At 27.9% G+C, this 14,514-nt stretch overlaps 1 pseudogene; it reads left to right on the forward strand.

The window, feature by feature from the left end:
- Nucleotides 1-3,366: 3,366 nt before the first annotated feature.
- On the forward strand, nucleotides 3,367-5,417 carry LOC124936891 (annotated as a pseudogene).
- Nucleotides 5,418-14,514: the final 9,097 nt, after the last annotated feature.

The following is a 14,514-nucleotide window of genomic DNA, read 5'->3' on the forward strand; positions in this document are numbered from 1 at the left end:
CAAACAACGATGATTGAGAGGAGAAAGATGTTCACTAGGTTGTCTCAACAATTGAAGCCCCTCATGTACAGACTTATAGATGTTGACGACGAAGAGGATAATGAAGACGATGAAAATTGTTATAATATAAAGATAATATACCTGTAAGATATTACACAAATAATAAGTTGTGATAATATCAATATTATATTATTATATTAGTTTCCTTATATATCTAATCTATTGTCTATATAATAGACCTATTTATTTAACTCAAAATATATCATTCAATACAATATTCTACTCTTTATTCTAACATAGTATAAGAGCCTAATTTTATTGTTGAGCTACAAAATCTACCATTCCGCTATCTCCATCAATGATTACTTTAGCTAAAGGTGTTCAATATTTGGTATGAACCAAATATCCGACAGAATTTGAATTCACCAAATTCGAAAAAATCGAATTCGAATTTTATTTTTTATTTTTTATTTTCGAATAGAATTTTAAACCTATTCGAATTTAAATTAGGTTTTCGATTTGGTTTTTGAGTTGAGATTTAAGCTCGAAAACCAAATCGAAAACTAAATTTATTTTTTATGATTTATTTTAATTATATACTTTACTACATATTATATAATTTATTATATATTATTAAATAATTATATATTTTATTATTAATTAATTTAGGTCATCCGCTAGTCCTCCATAATCTCTAAAACTCTAATCCCTCACTTCAACCGTCCACTTTTGAGTCTTGACCTATCTCTCTTTCTTTCTTGTCGAAAACACTTACCATCATCATAAACACCTCTCCACTATCATATCTGGTGGTCGTCAACATTGTTTTACTTTTACTTACGTCGTTCATCTGCCGAACATTGACGGTCAATCACTAAGCATAGTTTAAATAGTTTAAATGATTTATATTTTTTTTTTATAATTTTAGTAGATAAGATATCAAATAACTTGTTTATTCTGATAACTCTCTTAAGAATATTTCTTTCATATTATGGGTATGGGGTGTTTAATATTTGGTCTAAATCGAATATCTGATCAAATTTGAATAAACTGAATTCGAATAAACCGAATTCGAATTTTTTCAAATCGGTTTGATTTTCAAATTTTCTTAAAAAATAAAAATTCGAAGAACTCAAACCGAAAACTTAAATAATCTAAAAACCGAACTAATTAACACCCCTAACTTTAGTCATTGATGAAGGGAACTAATAATGCTCTATTAATTATTATTATATTTCAATAGTAATTTTTTCTTTCAAATAATTTTTATTTTAACTTAGAAATTGTGATTTTTATTTATCTATTATGCTATTATATATATATATATATATATATATATATATATATATATATATATATATATATAAAAAATTACTAGATCTAGATTAATGAGTGCTTTTAAAAAAAATAAAGGAAAATCTGAATCTTCCAAATCATAGTTGAATGATCATAAACTTTATCTTTATCCAGAATGGACATTATCTAAGCTTTTTTCACGAAGACTCTCTTGCCAGTTTTGACCTTTTTGAATTTCTCTAGTATAACATTTTTCCTAAAAGTCTTAATGACTATGTTTGGTTGTACCATCAAACTCTCTTTCACATTTATAAGTTTATCATTGAGAAATTGTACATCCTTCTTGATACATCTTCAACAATTAATATTCAACAATTATTATCGGACTACATATTCTTTTATTTTAATCTCCAAATATATTCACAACATATAGAAGTGTCATTATTTTGTGAAGAGTGGAGAGTATTGATAGTCTTTCGAAGTCATGAATGTCAAACCAAGTAGTCATAGAATTAGATGGCCATCACAATTCACCTATCAGTCCAAAAGTGCTCCAAGGATTCATCAAGATTCTTCCATGAACTAATTTTCTAGTCATTCTTCTTCTCTTAAGCTCTGAAACCAAATATTTTGAATTTTTTTAGTTTGACCAAAATGCTTACAACTACTAAAGACTAGACCAAGGCTCCTTCACTACATCATCATTAGTTATAAATACTGTTCATACAATGAAATGCTCACTCAATTTGTATCTGCCTTCATTTTAAAATTCAAGAAGCTCGGGCTTTCGTTTGCCAAAACTATCTTTGTTGTGTCCACCTTGAGTTGAGTTTTGCATAAGAGAGGATCTAGAGACTAAAGTTGTGTATACATAATGTTGCATTGTGTTAAATATTTATAATTAGAGTTATAGAGTTATAAGACTTATAATAATATAAAAACTAACATAACTATAAACAAATCAATATATGGCTTGGTTGAAAAAACTAAACTTTTTAAGTATTGTTGTGTTTAATCATTTTTTTTAATTCATTTAAAAATTATTTTTGTTTTAGATATCTTAATGGGGTATTTATTTAAATGAAATAATATTATGAAATACACTTTAATTATGTATATATTAACCAATGTAATTAAATTTTTTCGTTATCTACATTATAGCTCTAAGCGTTTCCAAACATGCTCATAATTTCAAGTATATCTCTTTGTCTTCGACCAAGTAATTATGAAGAATATTTCAATCATATATATATATATTTGTATGTAATAAAATTAGTCCCGATTAATTAGTATATGGAAAATCTTTAAATTGGATATGCACAATATTCCGTTGATTTGATTCTAGCAAAAACTAGTACTTCATCCAACCTTTTAAGCCTATACTATAGTTCAGTAAATTGACATCAATATAGACTCTTCAAATGTTATAATTGATTTCAATCAATAAAACCTCCAAACCATCTTTGGTAGAATTTGCACCACCCACCTAGAGCAGAATCCGCCCATGGTAAATTAATGTGTGGGCCACAGCACATGACAAATGTTGTCATGCATGAAGAAAATTAACTACGTGCATCCTTGCATGTCTCTGCATTTTCAATTCAATACGTGCATCCTTGCATGGCTCTGCATTTTCAGAAAAATATTAAAATATTTGTATCCATTGCATGGCTCTGCTTTTTTCAGAGCTTTTAGTGAGTCCAAATAATAACAACGTGGAGCTGACTAGACTCTTAAGATTTTAAAGGAAATGAAAAATCCTTAATTTGTTGTGTTAAGAGATGTTTTAGTATGTTAATTCTTTCTGGTGGGTCTTCCAAAATTAATATATGGGTTTTCTAAGTTTGCATTTTCTTGGGATTTAGTTAATCATGCAACTTTTGAGTCAGTTCTCTTTTTAATATTACCTATATATAATTAAAATGTTTAGTTTAATTTCATTTTAAATAGATTGAATGTTATAAAATTTATTTTGTATGTTTCTTCTTGCCCTCCCTACAAATACGAACACTCCATTCCTTCTTTCATCACCACTTCCTACTTTCATATCTCTCTCTTAACAAAAAAAAAATGTCTTCGGGAATAGGCCTCTTTGTTCTACTAGATGACTCCTCCTCCACCTTGCTCAGCATCCAACTTTTCCTCTTTCTCGCTATCTTAACCGCTGTTTTCAGATTCTGGCTAGTCCCGGGTGGTCTTGCATGGGCTCTTTCCAAAGCAAAAACCGGTGCCCCCATTCCCGGACCATCTGGATTTCCCCTTATCGGACTCATTTTCACTTTCATGAGTTCTTTGACTCATAGAAAACTTGCAAACCTTTCTCAGACCTTAAAGGCAGGTCCACTAATGGCCTTTTCGGTTGGGTTCACCCGTTTCGTTATTTCAAGTGATCCGGGTTCGGCTAAGGACATTCTCAGTAGTTCTGCCTTCGCTGATCGTCCCATTAAGGAATCCGCTTACGAGCTCTTGTTTAATCGGGCAATGGGATTTGCTCCCTTTGGAGAATACTGGAGAGAGCTAAGAAGGATTTCAGCTACTTACATGTTTAGCCCGAAGAAAATAGCTTGTGCTGAAGGATTCCGTAAGAACATCTGTCATCAGATGATCACACAAGTAAGAATACTCTTTTTTATTTTTACTTTTAAATGATAATGAGTATAAAAGACAATTAGTTATAAATGAGTGTTTCTTTACGCAGGTAAAAACACAAATGGATCTAAAAGGGGATGTTGAGATCAAGCAAGTTCTTCACTATGGTTCATTGAATAACATGATGATGACTGTTTTTGGAAAGTATTATGATTTTGGTGAAAATGGGGACGGTTTGGAATTAGAGGGATTTGTTAGTGAAGGATACAAGTTACTAGGGACATTCAATTGGAGCGATCATTTCCCGATTCTAGGTTGGCTTGATGTTCAAGGTGTGAGAAGGAGAAGTAGGAAACTAGTTTCTAAAGTGGATGGGTTTGTTAGAAAGATCATAGACGATCACAGCATGGTTACTGATCAGGACAATAATCATGGATACTTTGTTGATGTTCTTCTTGATCTTGAGAGAGAGAACAAGATCACCCGATCTGATATGGTCGCTGTTCTATGGGTAATGTTTTTTCTTATATCTTTTCAAAATTTTCTAATTTGTATTTTCTTACTTAGAATCCTCTTTCTTGACTTCACTAGCCAACCTTATTATCTACAAGATATGAAAAATATGTAGAAAGGAAAAATAGTTAGAACATTTTCGTAAATGAATGTACATGTTAAATTTTATTAAACAAAAAACTAATTTTATTTCATGTATTACTTTTATCATGTCGGCCCTTAGTTTCTGTGACTACTTTGTTTCTCATTTTAACAAATTATTAATTTCTTGAAAATATTTGTATTCTCATTTTTTAAAAGATATTTATTTCCTTGCTTCTATATATAAGTTTTTTGATTTACATAATAATAATTGATGATGAAAACATTTATATAAATACTCTTTATCAATGAATGCAGGAAATGATCTTCAGAGGAACAGATACTGTTGCAATTCTATTAGAATGGATTCTAGCAAGACTAGTTCTTCATCCAGACATTCAAGCCAAAGCTCTCGCCGAAATTGAAACAACTATTGGCTCTTCAAGGGCGGTAATGGAATCTGATATCCCAAACCTGCCATACCTCCAAGCCATCGTAAAAGAGACTCTAAGAATGCACCCTCCAGGCCCCTCCTTTCATGGGCTCGTCTTGCAATCCACGACACACATGTTGGGCAGTACTTTGTCCCTGCAGGGACCACGGCCATGGTGAATATGTGGGCCATAGCACATGACAAAGGAATTTGGTCGGAGCCAGAAGAGTTCAGGCCAGAGAGATTCATTGAACAGGATGTGTCTGTCATGGGGTCTGACATGAGGCTCGCCCCTTTTGGTTCAGGAAGGAGGGTATGTCCCGGGAAAACTATGGGTCTAGCTACCGTTCATATTTGGTTGGCTGTGCTTCTTCAGAACTTTGAGTGGACCTCTAAGGATGATGTGGATTTGACTGAGGTTCTCAAGATGTCCATGGAAATGAAGAATCCCTTGGTGTGTAAAGCTGTTGCAAGGGTTTTTTGAGCATGCTTGTTGGCTCCTTCTGAAGAGAACTCCTAAACTATGTTATGTTGTTGTGTTTGTTTGATGCATGTTTTCTATGTTTGTGTTTGTTATGTTTTTCAAAAACTATGTTATGTTGTTGTGTTTGTTTGATGCTTGTTTTCTAACCTTGTGTTTTCTATGTTTTTCAAAAACTATGTTATGTTTTTGTGTTTGTTTAATGCATGTTTCTAAGCTTGTGTTTTCTATGTTTTTCAATTTGTGTGTTTTGTTTTATAAAATCTCAGATAACTTTAACTTTATGAGATAAACTATAAATCATAATCCGTTTATTAGAAAAACTTGAAATAATACGTATAAAATTATTATTTTAAACCAAAATGTTCTTGACCTTATCATCACATCTAAACTCGTCTCACTCTACAAAATAGATACATAATCAAATATTAGATTCATGGAGAAGTTTGTTACCTTTAATATCGAACTAATTCTTAAATTTTATGTCATTTTTCTTTTTCTTTATGTTTCTTTCGTATTGATAGAAAAAATACTTAGAATATTATCTTATATTTAGTGGATAAAGAATTTAATTTGGCAATTTTCATATATTATTTTATTCCTTAATTTTATTTCATTAGTAGTTAAATATATTTATTCACCATCCTACTTAATCAATCTCCCTATTTTGTTTTATTTTTTTATTTAACACAAATAATTAATAAATTAATTAATCAACCATTTATTTTTATTTTTGTTATAAAATATTTTGAAGGAACTATATGATTGATTTAAAAAGTTTATTGTAAGGTGAAACATAAAATAATTATAACAACTTAATTATCAAACTTCCAAGTTAAGCCTCATTATCACACACATGATTAATAAATAAATTAATCGATCATTCATTTTTATGTGTGTTATAAAATATTTTGAAGAAATTCTATGGTTATTCAAATGGTTCATTATAAATCGTTATATAAAATATTTTGATAACTTGATTATCAAACCTTCATATTGAATCCCAATATTTTTTATAAACAAGATATGAATATATACGGAACCTTATGCTTGTATATATGATGAAAACATTATAGTTAAAGTGTGAGATAGTGTCTTATAAATAATTTTAGAAAGATTTTTCGCATTATTATACTTTTCTGATAATATCATAAATATAAAAAAAATTGTTTTTCTTATGAAAATAAGAAATAGACGATTAGATTGCTCCTACCGTTCATAAAGAAAACATTATTTTAAATATTAATTTATAAAGATAAAGATGGTTCCTCTTTTCTTAAGCATAATTAATGTTCATAAATTCCATAATCATAAATATTATTTTTTTATACTTTATAATTTTAATCTTTAGTTCCGAAATATCGCATTTAATATTAAATATATTTTAAATTTAATAAAAATGTGTATTACATTAATTATGAATCTACAAACATATCATGATTACCCATGTAAATCATGTTTAACAATAAATTTATTGACAAAAAAATGCATTAAGATTAAATTTTGTATTAAACCACGTTAATTTTTTTAACAAAATCATTTTTTAATAATAATTCTAACGACAAATACTTGCATTTGACCTAAATTCTTATTCAATTAAAATTAATTAACAAAACCATATCATATCATAAATTTAGTGATAAAGAATTTACATGTGGGAAAAATTCTCATTCAATAATATTTATTTAACAAAATCATATTTTAATAAAAAATAACAGCAAATTAATGCGAAGTTTGTTATATTTAATATTGAACAATTTCTTAAACTTTATGTATCTCTTTATGTTTCTCTTGTATTGATAAAAATAAACTTAGATTTTCTTATATTTAATCGATAAAGAATTTAATTTGTCAATTTTTATATATTTTATTCTATTCATTAATTTTATTTAATGAGTAGTCAAATAAGTTTGTTCATCATCCTACATAATCAACCTCCCTATTTTTATTTTTTTATTTATGTAAAATATTTTAAAGGAACTGTATAATTGATTTAAAAAGTTCATTGTATAGTGAAACATAAAATAATTTTAACAAATTAATTATAAAACTTTAAAGTTAAGTCTTAATATCTTTATGCACATTATATGATCATGTATGCCTCTTATCTAATTGAGTTTCACATATATCTTTCTTTTTATTTATTTTACCCACATAATTAATAAATTAATTAATCAATCATTTATCTTCATATGTGTTATAAATTATTTTGAAGAGATGTATGGTTATTCAAATGGTTCATTATAAATAGTTACATAAAATATTTTGATAACTTAATTATCAAACTTTCATATTAAATCCAATATTCTTTATACACATGATAGGCATATGTATTGCTTCTTATGCTTGTAGGATGAAAACTTTATAATTAAAGTGTGATATGGAGTCTAACAAATAATTTTTAAAGATTTTTTGCATCATTATACTTTTCCGAAAAACCCACAAATATTATAAAAAAATATATATTTTTTTGTTTTTATTAACCTAACAGAAAGACGATTAGATTGCTCTCACGATTCATAAAGAAAATATCACCTTCAATACTAGTTTATGAAGATAAAGATGATTTCTCATTTCTTATCATAATTAATGTTCATCAATCCCATAATCTTAAATAATCTGTCTTTCCTATTTTATAATTTTAATCTTTTAATTCGAAAATATCGTATTTAGTATCAAATATATTCACAAATTGAATAAAAATAGGAATGTTTATTACATTAATTAAGACCCTAAATACAATAGCATGATAACCAATATAAATCATGTTTAATAATAAATTTATTGACAAAAACATGAATTATGATTAAAGTTGTATTAAACCACGTTAATTTATACAACAAAATCATGTTTTAATAATAATTCTAAAGAGAAATACTTGCATTTGACCTAAATTCTTATTCAATTAAAATTAATTAACAAAATCATATCTTAACATAAATTTAGTGATAAAGAATTTACCTGTGGACAAAATTCTCATTCAATAAGAATTATTTAACAAAATCATACTTTAATAATAAATCTAACGACAAATTAATGCGAAGTCGTAACACACTATTAACTTCTTGAACATATTTTCATTCTTATTTTCTAAATATATATATATATATATATATATATTTGCTTTTTTATCTATGTTTTTGATTTACTTAATCATTAATATTTAAGTCTTTCCATCCAAAACACTCATATTTTATATAGAGCAATCAATCTTCGAATCAAATGATAAATAAATTAAAAAAAAGCTAGTTATTAGTTGTTAATTTTCCATTGATGTTAGTAATATCGCAATGGAAGAAAAATGGAAGCCATGATGGCACAGTACGAGTCATTTCATCTTTTTGATGCATCCGCATTCTAGTTTAGGTAATATTTTTATGTTAAATTGTTTAATATTTATATATATTAATTCGAAGTACAATATTTTTGTCATTAAAACTTGTAAATAGTTTTAAGATAATATAGATGAGGAAGAAGACTAAACATGTATTCTTTATAACTATATTCTTGTATTTGATTTGTGTAACGCTTAAAATCAAACTTTTTTTAAAAAAAAATATTCTCTATCGAACTCTTAGATCGAGGTCTGTTAGTACATTACCTTACTCTTGGATCTCGAGTGGGATATGAATGATTTGCATCCATTAATTTAATATGGAATGACTAAATTTGGATTAGAATACTATGAAGATAATTTAATCCAAGAAGTTGTAGTACTTTTCTAAAAGTTAACTATGATTAATAGAGTTGTATATATATTGTATTATAATTGGGTCATATGTGAGGCCCACGCTAATTGTTATATTAAATAAAATGAAATGATAATTGATTATTAATATATAATAAATTATTAATATCAAATAATATTATTTATTTATGAATTAAAATTATATTTAATTAAACGAATTTAATTATAGAATTAAGATTTACAAATCTTTTATTTATTTATAAAATAAATAATATATAATTAAATGTGTTAATTATGTACTTAATATTTTAAAGAATATATTTTTTATTTATGAAATAAATTATTATATATATAATCAAAAAGTTAATTTAGAGAAAAGTTATGATTTTTGTATCTTCTCTTCTTAAATATTTTAAGCTTATTTATAAGATAGATAGATAATAACATTTTTAGTGTAAAAAATAATTAATTTCTAAAAGTTATTAACTTAGATATACACTATACATTTCTTTCTCGAAGTTTTTGGGAGAGAACACAAATATTACTTTATTTAAATAATTATGAGTTAAGACTATAATTAATTTACATGAGATAATCTATCTTTTCAACAAAGCAATATTGAGATTGTACGTGTGAAAGTGTGAGGTTACGAGATGAGAGGTCGATTGAGATTGATAATTGGTTTACCAATGAATAAGAGGCCAGTGACATTGTAATTGATGGTTAGTTTACTGAGCGATAAGAGGTCGATTAAGGTTGTCTGCTGAGAGATAAGAGATGTGTGTGTATGTGTGATTGGGATTGACGATTGATTTGTCGAGAGATAAGAGTCGTATGAAATTGTGACATCATACTATGAAGAGGTTCATTGAGATTGGTGGTTGGTTTGGTGAGAGATAAGAAACGTGTGGAAATAATTATGTCATGAGATGAGAGGTCAATTAGAATTGGTAGTTGGTTTGCCGAGGGATAAGAGGTTGGTAACAAAGAATCGTAAAGTCACGAAATTAGAGGTTAAGTGTGGTTGATAGTTGGTTTGTCGAGGGATTAAAAACATGTAAAATTATGAGGTCACGAAAAGAGAGGTCGATGAGATTAGTGGTTTGTTTTCCAAGCGATAAAAGGTCATTAAGATTGAGATTGTTGTTTGGTTTGTTGAGAGATAAGAAATCGGTAAAACAATGATCGAAAGATCACGAGATTAGAGGTCGATTGTGATTGGTGGTTAAAAATATATGTAAATGAGATGTTGATGGACCGAAGTGTGAGGTCATAATACTAGAGATCGATTGAGATTGGTGGTTGATTTTTCGAGAAATAAGAGGCGTCTGAATGTGTGAGGTCACGAGATTAATATGTCAATTGAGATTTTGATGGTTGGTTTGTCGAAGGATAAAAGACGTGTGAAAGTGTGTGAGGTCATAATATTAGAAATAAGAGTTGTCCATTGGGAAAAAGAATACTGGTGGTTAAATGTGTGACTGTGACGGGTGGCTGACCGGAGTGTGAAAGTGAGGTCATAAGATTAAAGGTCAATTGGATTAGTGGTTGGTTTGCAGAAGTGAGGATAAAGAGGTCGTGGTAATGATATGAGATGGTTGAGGTACAAAATACTCGAAGTGAGGTCACAAGATTAGTATCAGATGTTCATTGGAGAACAAAAAATATCGGTGGTTAAATATATGAATGAATTTGTTGGTTTACCGAAAAAATGAGGGTAAAGAAGTTGGTGATACGATGAGATGGTTGGTTTGATAAAAGTGATGGTAAAAGATATTGGTACTGTTGAAATATTGAGTGCAATAGTGAGGTCACAAGATTAGTAATATGAGAAGTCTATTAGTTATAAATGATATTGTTGTTTAACCAAGTAATGAGAGTAAGAGGTCGGTGCTGATGAGAAAAAATTTAAATGAATGTCTTCTTATCAAATTTATTATCATTTTTTTATTATGAATAACACAAACAACGATGATTGAGAGGAGGAAGATGTTCACTAGGTTGTCTCAACAATTGAAGCCCCTCATGTACAGACTTATAGATGTTGACGACGAAGAGGATAATGAAGACGATGAAAATTGTTATAATATAAAGATAATATACCTGTAAGATATTATCACGAATAATAAGTTGTGATAATATCAATATTATATTATTATATTAGTTTCCTTATATATCTAATCTATTGTCTATATAATAGACCTATTTATTTAACTCAAAATATATCATTTAATACAATATTCTACTCTTTATTCTAACATAGTATAAGAGCCTAATTTTATTGTTGAGCTACAAAATCTACTATTCCGCTATCTCCATCAATGATTACTTTAGTTAAAGGTGTTCAATATTTGGTATGAACCAAATATCCGACAGAATTTGAATTCACCAAATTCGAAAAAATTGAATTCGAATTTTATTTTTTATTTTTTATTTTCGAATCGAATTTTAAACCTATTCGAATTTAAATTAGGTTTTCGATTTGGTTTTTGAGTTGAGATTTAAGCTCGAAAACCAAATCGAAAACTGAATTTATTTTTTATGATTTATTTTAATTATATATTTTTACTACATATTATATAATTTATTATATATTATTAAATAATTATATATTTTATTATTAATTAATTTAGGTCATCCGCTAGTCCTCCATAATCTTTAAAACTCTAATCTCTCACTTCAACCGTCCACTTTTGAGTCTTGACCTATCTCTCTTTCTTTCTCGTCGAAAACACTTACCGTCATCATAAACACCTCTCCACTATCATATCTGGTGGTCGTCAACATTGTTTTACTTTTACTTTCGTCGTTCATCTGCCAAACATTGACGGTCAATCACTAAGCATAGTTTAAATGATTTATATTTTTTTTATAATTTTAGTAGATAAAATATCAAATAACTTGTTTATTCTGATAACTCTCTTAAGAATATTTCTTTCATATTATGGGTATGGGGTGTTCAATATTTGGTCTAAATCGAATATCTGATCAAATTTGAATAAACTGAATTCGAATAAACCGAATTTGAATTTTTTCAAATCGGTTTGATTTTCAAATTTTCTTAAAAAATAAAAATTCGAAGAACTCAAACCGAAAACTCAAATAATCTAAAAACCGAACTAATGAACACCCCTAACTTTAGTCATTGATGAAGGGCACTAATAATGCTCTATTATTTATTATTATATTTTAATAGTAATTTTTTCTTTCAAATAATTTTGTTAATATTATTATTTTCTTCGATAATTATATTCTCTGAGTTTTATTTTCAGTTGTTGTTTTACCTTAATAGTCAATATCTATATTTTTATTAGTCTTAATTCAATTATATGTAAATCTTTACTAGCTATTTAGTCAACACATTTTGTTATCCTTTCGTTATGATGAGTTTCTTTTCAGGTGTTATTTCATCCCAAATGACGACCACAAAGAGGTAATTATTGTTTATTTTAACTTTGAAATTGTGATTTTTATTTATCTATTATGCTATTATATATATCTGAATCTTCCAAATCATAGTTGAATATGATCATAAACTTTATCTTTATCCAGAATTGACCTTATCTAAGCTTTTTTCACGAAAACTCTCTTGCGAGTTTTGACCTTTTTGAATTTCTCTAGTATAACATTTTTCCTAAAAGTCTTAATGACTATGTTTGGTTGTACCATCAAACTTTCTTTCACATTTATAAGTTTTTCATTGAGAAATTGTACATCCTTCTTGATACATCTTCAACAATTAATATTCAACAATTATTATCGGACTACATATTCTTTTATTTTAATCTCCAAATATATTCACAACATATAGAAGTGTCATTATTTTGTGAAGAGTGGAGAGTATTGATATTCTTTCGAAGTCATGAATGTCAAACCAAGTAGTCATAGAATTAGATGGCCATCACAATTCACATATCAATCCAAAAGTGCTCCAAGGATTCATCAAGATTCTTCCATGAACTATTTTTCTAGTCATTCTTCTTCTCTTAAGCTCTGAAACCAAATATTTTAAATTTTTTAGTTTGACCAAAATGCTTACAACTACTAAAGACTAGACCAAGGCTCCTTCACTACATCATCATCAGTTATAAATATTGTTCATACAATGAAATGCTCACTCAATTTGTATTTGCCTTCATTCTAAAACTCAAGAAGCTCGGGCTCTCGTTAGCCAAAACTATCTTTGTTGTGTCCACCTTGAGTTGAGTTGAGTTTCGCATAAGAGAGGATCTAGGGACTAAAGTTGTGTATACATAATGTTGCATTGTGTTAAATATTTATCATTAGAGTTATAGAGTTATAAGACTTATAATAATAAAAAACTAACATAACTATAAACAAATCAATATATGGCTTGGTTGAAAAAACTAAACTTTTTAAGTAGTTCTGTGTTTAATCATTTTTTTTTAATTCATTTAAAAATTATTTTTGTTTTAAATATCTTATTGGGGTATTTATTTAAATGAAATAATATTATGAAATACACTTTAGTTATGTATATATTAACCAATGTAATAAAATTTATTCGTTAACTACATTATAACTCTAAGCGTTTCCAAACATGCCCATAATTTCAAGTTTATCTCTTTAACTTCGACCAAGTAATTATGAAGCATATTTCAATCATATATATTTGTATGTAATAAAATTAGTCCGGATTAATTAATTAGTATATGGAAAATCTTTAAATTGGATATACACAATATTCCGTTGATTTGATTCTAGCAAAAACCAGTACTTCATCCAACCTTTGAAGCCTATACTATAGTTCAGTAAATTGACATCAATATAGACTCTTCAAATGTTATAATTGATTTCAATCAATAAAACCTCCAAACCATCTTTGGTAGAATTTGCACCACCCACCTAGAGCTGAATCCGCCCATGGTAAATTAATGTGTGGGCCACAGTACATGACAAATGTTGTCATGCATGAAGAAAATTAACTACGTGCATCCTTGCATGTCTCTGCATTTTCAATTCAATACGTGCATCCTTGCATGGCTCTGCATTTTCAGAAAAATATTAAAATATTTGTATCCATTGCATGGCTCTGCTTTTTTCAGAGCTTTTAGTGAGTCCAAATAATAACAACGTGGAGCTGACTAGACTCTTAAGATTTTAAAGGAAATGAAAAATCCTTAATTTGTTGTGTTAAGAGATGTTTTAGTATGTTAATTTTTTCTGGTGGGTCTTCCAAAATTAATATATGGGTTTTCTAAGTTTGCATTTTCTTGGGATTTAGTTAATCATGCAACTTTTGAGTCAGTTCTCTTTTTAATATTACCTATATATAATTAAAATGTTTAGTTTAATTTCATTTTAAATAGATTGAATGTTATAAAATTTATTTTGTATGTTCTGCTTGCCCTCCCTACAAATACGAACACTCCATTCCTTCTTTCATCACCACTTCCTACTTTCATATCTCTC

The sequence above is a fragment of the Impatiens glandulifera genome, chromosome 1 (assembly GCF_907164915.1).
Source record: "Impatiens glandulifera chromosome 1, dImpGla2.1, whole genome shotgun sequence".
NCBI classification, from domain to species: Eukaryota; Viridiplantae; Streptophyta; class Magnoliopsida; order Ericales; family Balsaminaceae; genus Impatiens; species Impatiens glandulifera.